The following is an 11,649-nucleotide window of genomic DNA, read 5'->3' as shown; positions in this document are numbered from 1 at the left end:
GCTTCCCTCCTACCACTGCCAGAGTCAACATGTTTCGACCTCTCTTGATGCGCCTGTATGGCCACTCCGGTCTTCTTCAGGACCGTCGCATTCGGTTTCTCTCAGGGTTCCCCCGTATTCCGGAGAAAAATTATTACCCCAACAGGGAGGTAGGTTCAATTAATCCATACCAATCCTGTGTAATGTATGGAGAGTGTCCCCTTAAGTGCGGGAAAACAATCACTGTGGCAAAGAAAGAAGAACAGGAAGGGCGGATAAGGAACCCTTGTATATATCCACCCATTCAATCTTCCAGTAATGTACATTGTCTTTAGCCACTAAACGGTGTGTCTAGTGTTGTTTAGGAAGCTCCAAAAGCAGTTTCATGCATGGGCTGCTTTCACAAAAATTGATAGTCCCTATGTAGTCTAATGTATGTAAGGCATGCATACCTTCTACTAGACTATTTCTTTGCCTTTGTACAGACACCTGTACCAAGTACCTAGTAACACTTCGAACAGCTCAGAGGCCTTTCTAAACCAACAATATCCAACTGTAACTGTTGCAAGTACCCCACTGTGGTTGTTATAAACAGACGTTTCACTTACCGAGTTTATGTAATAAATATACTCGTACTGGTGTCCGGTGTACAGGACGCCGAAGAACACAATCTGAAAGTAAATGATGAGGGAAATGTAAGGTGAAAGGTACAACACCCTTGTGTATGTCCGAACACTCTAGTGTTCTAGTCCGCTCTAATGACCCTCGTTATCAAGTGAAAAACCGCTTATGCCAGAAGCGTTCCCCCCCTCGTAGTAGCAGGGCCCCCACAATACCGTTCCGAAGGCTTGTCCTGGCTGTATCTGGCACGACCCGTGGCACCGCGTAGATCGAGTACGCCATGGTAACCCGGGTTCTTAATGTTGCGAGACGGCATCAGCGTTCCACGTGACCCCGTCAGAGGACGTCATTGCGTATCCCGCGGTGTCCCTAGGTCTATGGGAAATGTAGTTTAAAGAGCCCATACCACTCCGTGTGCAGGGTTCGAGACTGCTATGAACGCTGTAACGTTCCTAATGGTGTGGCATAATATATTAAAATAATGAGGTGTTATTTACTAATATTCCCTATTTTTCCAGAATCAAGAATGTTAATAGAAGGGGAGAGCTGTTTCGGGAACTTAAAAATCGCTGTTAGGAAATCAAAGGGAATCTGGTTGTGACCGGGAGTGTACCTAATGTCAGGGGTTCGATTTCCCCTATGGCAACTTGGCCGTCTTCTTCCGAAATGTGAGATTGAGAGTCTTCTTTGAACACCAAGACTCTCTTGATAGACATTGGGGCGATACACCTTTTCGTCCTAAATCATCTTTCACACCACAATTGGAAGTTCTCCCGCCACAGATTGCGGCTTTTGAGGCAGCAGTGATCCATGATTTGGAATCAGCAAATTTGGTAAACTCTGGACATTTCTCCAACCTTTCAAATCGGGAAAAGGAATCTCTGAAGACTCTGGCGTCTAACAAAAATATTATTCTGAAGCCTGCAGACAAAGGCGGGGCCACCGTAATCATGGATATCGAGGCCTACCGCAGTGAATGTTTGCTTCTTTTGGCAGACCCACGAACATACCAAAAATTAAGACAAGACCCCACAGAGGAGATCACCACGGAGATTGGTATCATGGTAGTTCAAAAAGTAATGTTTCCAATGCCAGATACAGCCGGGACAAGCCTTCGGAACGGTATTATGGGGGCCCTACTACGAGGGGGGAACGCTTCTGGCATAAGCGGTTTTTCACTTGATAACGAGGGTCATTAGAGTGGACTAGAACACTAGAGTGTTCGGACATACACAAGGGGGTTGTACCTTTCACCTTACATTTCCCTCATCATTTACTTTCAGATTGTGTTCTTTGGCGTCCTGTACACCGGACACCAGTACGAGTATATTTATTACATAAACTCGGTAAGTGAAACGTCTGTTTATAACAACCACAGTGGGGTACTTGCAACAGTTAAAGTTGGATATTGTTGGTTTCGAATGGCCTCTGAGCTGTTCGAAGTGTTACTAGGTACTTGGTACAGGTGTCTGTACAAAGGCAGAGAAATGGTCTAGTAGAAGGTATGCATGCCTTATGTACATTAGACTACATAGGGACTATCAATTTTTGTGAAAGCAGCCCATGCATGAAACTGCTTTTGGAGCTTCCTAAACAACACTAGACACACAGTTTAGTGGCTAAAGACAATGAGCATTACTGGAAGATTGAATGGGTGGATATATACACCGGTTCCTTATCCGCCCTTCCTGTTCTTCTTTCTTTGCCACAGTGATTGTTTTCCCGCACTTAAGGGGACACTCTCCATACATTACACAGGATTGGTATGGATTAATTGGACCTACCTCCCGGTAGGGGTAATAATTTGTCTCCGGAATACGGGGGAACCCTGAGAGAAACCGAATGCGACGGTCCTGAAGAAGACCGGAGTGACCATACAGGCGCATCAAGAGCGGTTGAAACATGTTGACTCTGGCAGTGGTAGGAGGGAAGCCTTGAGGTTCCTAATTATCTCCTGAAGGCATTTTCCCATCCTCTGTTCACTTATTTTTTAATCCTGGTAGAGGTGCCAAGAAAAGTCTAATAAAGTTTGTATTCTGGTTGACACCTTTAATCAGTTTTAAATCACTCCTCATACTGCACAATTCCTTTGTCACACTTTTCGGTTGGAAACACTTGGTGTTTGCACTATTTTCACCTCATTGGATGTGTTAAGTATTGTGTTTGTTCAGTCTGTTTGACTATATGTTGTGTTAAGAGAAATTTATTATTTTTTTCCCCTCCCTTATGCTCCGTCCTGTGTGGGGTACACCAGGGCGTATTGTAAGCAGGCCCAATGGTGAAGCATGTCACATACCTCGGTATGTGAGTGAGGGCAGTTTTTTCAAATAGAGTGATTTTCCCTATTGGGGCTTGCTCTATTCCTCACCGTATTAGTATATATGGATTTATTATTTACTCTACCCACCCCTTTTGTGTGTACAACTATAGGTCTCCGGGGGTTTGGGGTGGCAGAGTTTAAACTTATTTGACCCTCGCCCCTCTTTTGTGATTGTATGGAGTGGACTGGTCCCCGGACTGGTTTTCAAAGCTGTTATGTATGTCGGCGATTTTGTTGTAGAAGAAAGAGGCTAGCGAGTTGCAGAGGTCTTGGGAGGGAGTGATGTCGTTGGTGCCGGCGGTGGGGTTGGTAAATTCTTTGACTATGTTGAATAGTTCCTTTGTTGTGCCTCCCAGCCCGGCTCTCCACCCCGCTCCCGCCTCCCAGCTGCTCCTCCCTCGCCCCACCCTCCTCCACCAACCACTTATGACAGATGCTTTTGCGCGCAGCGTTCACGCCCCATGCGCGCCGAAGGTGCGCCAAAGGTAAGCCCGTCTACGCCCGTCTGTGCCTGGACCGCGCCCAGCACCAGACCCCCTGGCCCCCGCAAACCCCTCTCCACCCGCATAACGTACGACCCCACCACCCTCTCAGCACTCAACTCCGGCTGCTACCAAGCCGCCCCAGGACACACCCATGGACCTTTCACCTGCCACACCTGCCAGGTCGACTGCATCAGGACCCACACCAAATCCACAAACTCCAAACAGAGCTCCGACACTAACCACCTGAAGTGCATCTTACTCAACACCCGCTCGGTCCTCAGACACGCCATCGAACTTTGGAACCTACTCGACACCGCATTGCCGGACGTTGCCTTTCTTACAGAAACCTGGATGAACGCCTCATCAGCACTCGACATCGCCATAGCCATCCCGGAAGGCTACAAGATCATCCGAAAGGACTGCATCAACCAAACAGGAGGAGGCATCACCATCGTCCATAAGAACACCATCCACATCACGACCAGCTCCGATGACAACCTCACTACCGCCGAACACCTTCACTTCCAAATTCACACCGACCCTAAGACCACACTCAGAGGCACCCTCATCTATCGACCACCCGGACCCCGCACACAATTCAGTGAAGACATCACTGACTTCATCACCCCTCACGCCCTCCCCTCCGAGGACTACATCCTATTGGGAGACCTCAACTTCCACCTGTAAAAGAACAACGACAGCAACACCACCACCCTTTTGGACAACCTCGCCAATGTCGGACTCAAACAACTTGTTGACACCCACACCCACTTTGCCGGGCACACGCTCGACCCAATCTTCACCTCCAGCAAGCACATCTCCTTTAATCACACCTCAGCTCTCCATTGGACGGACCACAGCTGCGTTCACTTCAACTACAAAAAGACTACGACCCACAACCACCCACAACCAATTCTCCGGAGAAACTGGAATAAAATTACCACCGACCAGCTATTCACATCACTTCACCAAAACCCTCCTGCAAAATCAACAAACCCAAACCAAGCAGCCACCAACCTCACACAATGGGTCACCCACAGTGCAGACGAACTAGCACCCTTGAAAAACCATCAAATCAAGCAAGGTAACAAAAAAGCTCCCTGGTTAAACGATGACCTTAAGAAATCTAAGAAGTTATGTCGCACCCTCGAGAAAGCCTGGAGAAAAAACCCAACCACTGACAACCTGACCACCTTCAAGAACGCAACCCGCAAACACCACCAACTGATCCGATCCACCAAGAAATCAGCATTCAAAGATCGACTTAACAACAACGTCCACAACAGCAAGGAGCCACCGCATGGTCCTCCCCGTGCTGTGTGCTGCGACCGCTGTTTTCTTTCTGTATTTTTTTTCCGTTTCCTTTGTGCCTGTAATTTCGCCGTTTTTCCCCTCGTTCCCCTTGCCTTCTGTATTCTGTTATTTTGGTTCCCCTCATTCCCCTTTGCCTTCTAAGCCCTCCCGCTTCCCGCCTCGCCCTCTGCTTCCCGCCGCTGCTCACTGCGGCCCCGCCCCCCGCAGTTCCCATTGGCCACCCTGCTCCCGTCTCCCAGCTGCTCCACCCTCCCTCAGCCCCTCATATGGAGGCCGCATGGTGGTAAAGGGAGTGACCCTTGACCCTGTCACCAGGTAGGTCGCCCCCCTAGCCACTGCGTGGTCCTCCCCGTGCTGTGTCCTGCGACTGCTGTTTTCTTTCTGTATTTTGTTTTTCGTTTCCTTTGTGCCTGTAACTTCGCAGTTTTTCCCCTCATTCCCCTTGCCTTCTGTATTCTGTTATTTTGGTTCCCCTTGTTCCCCCTTTGCCTTCTATGCCCTCCCTCTTCCCACCTCGCCCTCTGCTTCCCGCTGCTGCTCCCTGCGGCCCCGTCCCTGCAGTTCCCATTCGCCACCCCGCTCCCGCCTCCCAGCTGCTCCTCCCTCCCTCAGCCCCTCGTATGGAGGCCACATGGTGGTAAGGGGAGTGACCCTTGACCCTGTCACCAGGTAGGTCACCCCCCTAGCCACTGCGTGGTCCTCCCCATGCTGTGTGCTGCGACCGCGGTTTTCTTTCTGTATTTTTTTTTTCGTTTCCTTTGTGCCTGTAATTTCGCCGTTTTTCCCCTCGTTCTCCTTGCCTTCTGTATTCTGTTATTTTGGTTCCCCTCATTCCCCCTTTGCCTTCTGTGCCCTCCCGCTTCCCGCCTCGCCCTCTGCTTCCCGCCGCTTACCCTGCGGCCCGCCCCCCGCCGTTCCCATTCACCACCCTGCTCCTGCCTCCCAGCTGCTCCTCCCTCCCTCAGCCCCTCATATGGAGGCCGCACGGTGGTAAAGGGAGTGACCCTTGACCCTGTCACCAGGTAGGTCGCCCCCCTAGCCACCTCATGGTCCTCCCCGTGCTGTGTGCTACGACCGCGGTTTTCTTTCTGTATTTTATTTTCGTTTCCTTTGTGCCTGGAATTTCGCAGTTTTTCCCCACGTTCCCCTTGCCTTCTGTATTCTGTTATTTTGGTTCCCCTCGTTCCCCCTTTGCCTTCTGTGCCCTCCCGCTTCCCGCCTCGCCCTCTGTTTCCCGCCGCAGCTCCCTGCGGCCGTCCCCCCCAGTTCCCATTCGCCACCCCAATCCTGCCTCCCAGCTGCTCCTCCCTCACTCAGCCCCTCATATGGAGGCCGCATGGTGGTAAAGGGAGTGACCCTTGACCCTGTCACCAGGTAGGTCGCCCCCCTAGCCACCGCGTGGTCCTCCCCGTGCTGTGTGCTGCGACCGCGGTTTTCTTTCTGTATTTTTTTTTTGTTTCCTTTGGGTCTGTAATTTCGCCGTTTTTCCACTCGTTCCCCTTGCCTTCTGTATTCTGTTATTTTGGTTCCCCTCATTTCCCCTTTGCCTTCTGTGCCCTCCCACTTCCCGCCTCGCCCTCTGCTTCCCGCCGCTGCTCCCTGTGGCCCCGCCCCCGCGGTATCCATTCACCACCCCGCTCCCGCCTCTCAGCTGCTCCTCCCTCCCTCAGCCCCTCATATGGAGGCCGCACAGTGGTAGAGGGAGTGACCCTTGACCCTGTCACCAGGTAGGTCGCCTCCCTAGCCACTACGTGGTGCTCCCCGTGCTGTGTGCTGCGACCGCTGTTTTCTTTTCATATTTTTTTTCCGTTTCCTTTGTGCCTGTAATTTCGCAGTTTTTCCCCTCGTTCCCCTTGCCTTCTGTATTCTGGTATTTTGGTTCCTGTCGTTCCCCCTGTGCCTTCTGTGCCCTCCCGCTTCCCGCCTCGCCCTCTGCTTCCCGCTGCTGCTCTCTGCGGCCCCGCCCCCCGCCGTTCCCATTCGTCACCCCGCTCCCGCCTCCCAGCTGCTCCTTCCTCCCTCAGCCCCTCATATGGAGGCCGCACGGCGAACGCGCAGCGGACGAGCGCAGCAGGCGTGCCGATTGTGCGCCGAAGGCGCGCCAAAGGCAAGCCCGTCTGCGCCCGTCCGCGCCTGGACCGCGCCCAGCGCCAGAACCCCTGGTCCTCGATGATACCAGCCCACCCGACAGACTTACGACGCCGCAACCCTCCACGCACTCAATGCCGGCCGGAACCTCGCCTGCTACCGAGCCACCCCGAAACGCACCCACGGACCCTTCACCTGCCAAGCCTGCCAATTCACCTGCCTCCGAACCTGCACCGCACCCGCCACGCCGAGCCCCAGCAACAACCACCTCAACTGCATCCTGCTCAACACCCGCTCCGTCCACAGGCACGCCGTCGAACTCTGGAACCTCCTTGACTCAACCTCACCAGACGTCGCCTTCCTCACATAAACATGGATGAACGCTTCCTCAGCCCCCGACATCGCCATAGCCATCCCGTAGTGCTACAAGATCACCCGGAGGGACCGCGTCAACCAAACCGGAGGAGGCACCGCCATCGTCCACAGAAACACCATCCGCATCACGACCAACTCCGACGACACGGTCACCGCCGCCGAGCACCTCCACTTCCAGATACACACCGACCCCAAGACCACCCTCAGAGGCAGCCTCATCTACAGACCCCCGGGACCACGCACACAATTCAGCGAAGCCATCACTGACTTCGTCAGTCCGCACGCCCTCACCTCCACTGACTACATCCTCCTAGGGGACCTCAACTTCCACCTGGAGAACAACAAGGACTACAACACCACCGCCATGCTGGATAACCTCGCCAACCTCGGACTCAAGCAACTGGTGAACACCCCCACTCACTACGCCCGCCACATGCTTGACCCCATCTTCTCCTCCAGAAAGCACATCTCCTTAAGCCACTCAACCAGACTACACTGGACAGACCACAGCTGCATCCACTTCAGCTTCAGGAGAACCACGACCCACCACCACCCACAACAGGTTCCCCGCAGAAACTTGAGTAAGATCACCGCCGACCAGCTCACCACCGCCCTCAGCCAGAACCAGCGTACCAACACAACGGACCCTAACGAAGCAGCCCGCAACCTCACACAGTGGCTCATCAACTGCGCCGACAAACTCGCACCACTGAAGAATCCTCCCAGCAGACCCGGCAGCAGGAAAGCCTCTTGGTTTACCAACGAACTCAAAAACTCCAAGAAAACCTGCCGCGCCCTCGAGAAAGCCTGGCGCCACGACCAAACAGCAGAACACATGACCGCCCTCAAGAACGCCACCCGCAAACACCACCAGCTGATCCGCACCACCAAGAAGACAACATTCAAAGAACATCTGGATAACAACACCCACAACTTAAACAACAAATAAGCTCTCGCAACTACATGTGTGTATATCAAAACAAGGTTCAATGACCAACAGTAAAAGGAAACGCAGACGCAGGTTCTTTGGTGTGATATTTCTTGTTACAGCAAGATGTTAACTTTTCTCCAGACTTAAGAATGATATCAATCGCCGACACGTGTTTCGTCGTGTGCGGGTGAGTCAAACACGACTCTTCAGGGCTTATACTCCCAATCCACAGTGTGGTTGGAGTAAGTCTGGGTCTTTACAAGCTCAGTTTCAGGCAATGGATATTCTGTGTGTTCATACACAGACGAGGCTGGTTAGTAAGGTAATCAATGGTAGTATAGGAGTGGAGTTATCACATCCCATTGGCAATCTTGTAGAGATAATGTAGCGCTGTATCCTGCTATATCGTCAGGCGGTGAGCCGGGAGGGGATTCTTAAATCGTGCCGAAATGAGGAAATGGGTCTGTATCCTCTGAGGCGGTGTGCCGCTTCATGCAATCCCTCCTCTGTTTGTTCCCGGCGGTCGTCTCTCGTGTACGAACACCCACAACAGCAAGGAACTCTTCAGCATCATTAAAGAGCTCTTCAACCCCAGCGCCTGCAACAACGACATCACACCCTCGCAAGACCTCTGCGACTCACTCGCCTCGTTCTTCCACCGCAAGATCGGTGACGTACACAACAGCTTCGGCGCGCAGACCACGGACCCAACCACCGAACCAACGCCCCCCAACACCACCCTCTGCACCTGGACCCTGGTCAGCACTGAAGACACCACCCGCCTGATGAACACCATCCACTCCGGCTCCCCTACCGACCCTTGCCCACACCACATCTTTTTTTTGTTAAAGATATTTTTATTGAGAAGATAGAAAGATAGAAATAACAGAAGAGAGAAGGGATGGAATCACATGAAATGCAAAACAAAGAAGTGCCCTCGCAGGGGCCAATGCAATAAGGCCAAGCAGCAATAATAGTAATGAAGGGTCGTACAGTGTCATCGCTCAGGGCAGAAAAAAAAAGTTAAAAAATCCGCCCGGGACAATATCAAACCCCCGAGAAGTCCCGGAGGGGCAAGAGCCCTTACTGGCACCGGGCAAAGCTATCCAAGTCAGAGGCTTATTCGACCAAGTCCATTTGCGCCTCCAAGCGTCCCGGCCATGAGGAAGATAATGCGGCAAGGCCGAACATGAAAAAACAAAAGTCTTCATCCCCCTCTAGGAAAGAAAAACAAACCAAACCCCCCCCCCCCCCCAGAGGCTCCAACCCCCCACTACTTCCCCCCCTCCTCGGTGGTGGCAACCTAACAGCAGACATTCGCACAAGTAGACTTCACACCTGGAACAGATGTAGGGCACGTATGGTGGGTGGGCAAACCGCTGACGGCAACCCTCGAGAGAGAAAGCGGACCAGTGGGCCCCATCTGAAAGTAAAGTTCTTAAAGTTATTTCTGAAAATGTCCGCCATACGCTCCACACTCAGCAACTTCCACAACCTAGCGAACCAAAGGGAAAGAGCAGGGGCCTCCCTCTTCTTTCATGCAGCAGCCAGGGTCAACTTGGCCGCACCCAAGCAGAGCCAAAGGATGTGTTTGTTAGCCCTGGTCTGGTGCTCCAAAAGCGAGTCCCGAAGGCCCAGGAGCACGAAGCCAATGGAATCTGGAATCGGGTAGCCCAGGATCTCCCTAATATGAGACAGTATCTCCTCCCAATAGGGGCGTATGATGAGGCAATCCCACCAGATATGGCGAAAGTCCCCAAGGAGACCACAGCCCCGCCAATATCTGTCAGATGCAGAAGGAAAAATCTTTTTCGACCGGGTCGGATACAGATACCAATCCAGCATGGTCTTCATATGGGCCTCCCGAAGATCGATAGAATGATTAAATCTGTGCAGATCACGCCAGAGATGAGACCATTCCTCGTCGGAGATATCCCGCCCCAGGTGTTCCTCCCACAAACCCATGTATCCAGGGCGAGGTGAGATAGCAGTGATCAATAGCAAATCATAGAGGAATGAAATCACCCCTTTCATAGATGATGTGCGAGTGATATAAGATTCGAAATCCGTGGGAGGCCTCGTCGCGGCATCCCGTACCTCAGGCGACAATGCCCAATGCAGCAGCTGGGCGTGCCGGTAGTGCTCAGTAGGTGGCACACCATAGTCACGCATGCAATTGTGGAAGGTGAGCGGCTCATAACCATGGAACAAATGTGTGAGTGCTTGGCAGCCCCCCGCCCTCCACCCATCAAAGGGCCCCTCAACAAGAGCCGGCCGAACGCTGGGTTAAAGTGAATAGGTGTGAAGGGGAAGGGGAAGGAGTTCCATCTTTCATCACTAGAGACCGAATCCCAGACCTTCAGAGTAGTACTCGTAGGGGTGCTAATGTAGGCGTTGCGTGGCCGATCCCCCTTCGCCTTCCAAACCAGGTCCCATACAGAACGACCCGCCACACTCCTGTCCATATGTAGCCAGTGCTTCTCCGACTCCATTTGGGTCCATTCAGCCAGCACCCGGAGTTGCGCCGCTTTGTAGTAAAGAAGCATGTCTGGAAGGCCAGCCCCGCCCTTCCTCAATGGCCGGCGAAGCGTAAGAAAGGAGAGTCTAGCTCGACCTCCTTGCCAGATGTAGCGCAGAATCATAGACTTAAGACGCCGAAAAAAAACCCCTTCCAAAGTAATAGGGAGGGCTTGGAACAGATAAAGAGCTTGGGGAGCATCGTCATCTTGATGGCATGCACGCGTCCCAACCAGGAGATAAACATGGGCTTCCAGCGATTAAGCTCAGCCTGTATCTGGGTCAGCAGAGGAGGGAAGTTAGCCGCATACAGGGTGGCGACGGAGGAGGTCAGCCGGACTCCGAGATATTGTATGGAGGAGCTAGACCAGGACAGGGGCGTGAGCGGTCGGATGCGCGCTACCTCAGAGGGTGGCAGCGTGAGGTTGAGAATGTAGGATTTGCCAGGATTGACCCGAAATCCCGCCACCGTTTCGAACTGGGTGAGCACGTCCTGCACACGCGGGAGGGAAGTCCCGGGGTCAGCAAGCAACAATAGGACATCGTCAGCAAAAAGAGATATTTTGTGCTGTTCCCCCGAAAAGGGGAGACCCACAATATCCGGGTCTTCCCGTACCCGAATGGCAAGAGGCTCGATGCTGAGCGCAAAAAGTAAGGGAGATAGGGGGCAGCCCTGCCTCGTACCCCGGGATTGTGCAAAAAAGGGTGAGACATGACCATTCACCATAACCCTCAAGCACGGGCCATGATAATTGGCCCGAAGCATATCTATAAACTTGGGAGAAAAACCAAAGGCCTGTAAGGTACCAAAGAGGAAGTCCCAGTCCACCCGATCAAACGCCTTTTCAGCATCAAGGCCTACCAGAACGGCTGGAATCTTAAAGCGATTAGCTTTCTCGATCAGATGGATTAGCCGTCTAGTGTTGTCATGGGTCTGGCGACCCTTTATGAAGCCCGATTGATCGGGATGGATGAGGGCAGGCATGAGGTCCTGGAGCCGGGTAGCTAAGATAATGGAA

Source organism: Lissotriton vulgaris, unplaced genomic scaffold (genome assembly GCF_964263255.1).
Source record: "Lissotriton vulgaris unplaced genomic scaffold, aLisVul1.2 SCAFFOLD_1514, whole genome shotgun sequence".
NCBI lineage: Eukaryota > Metazoa > Chordata > Amphibia > Caudata > Salamandridae > Lissotriton > Lissotriton vulgaris.
The sequence above is the reverse complement of the archived record's forward strand: the minus strand, read 5'-3'. Positions refer to the sequence as shown.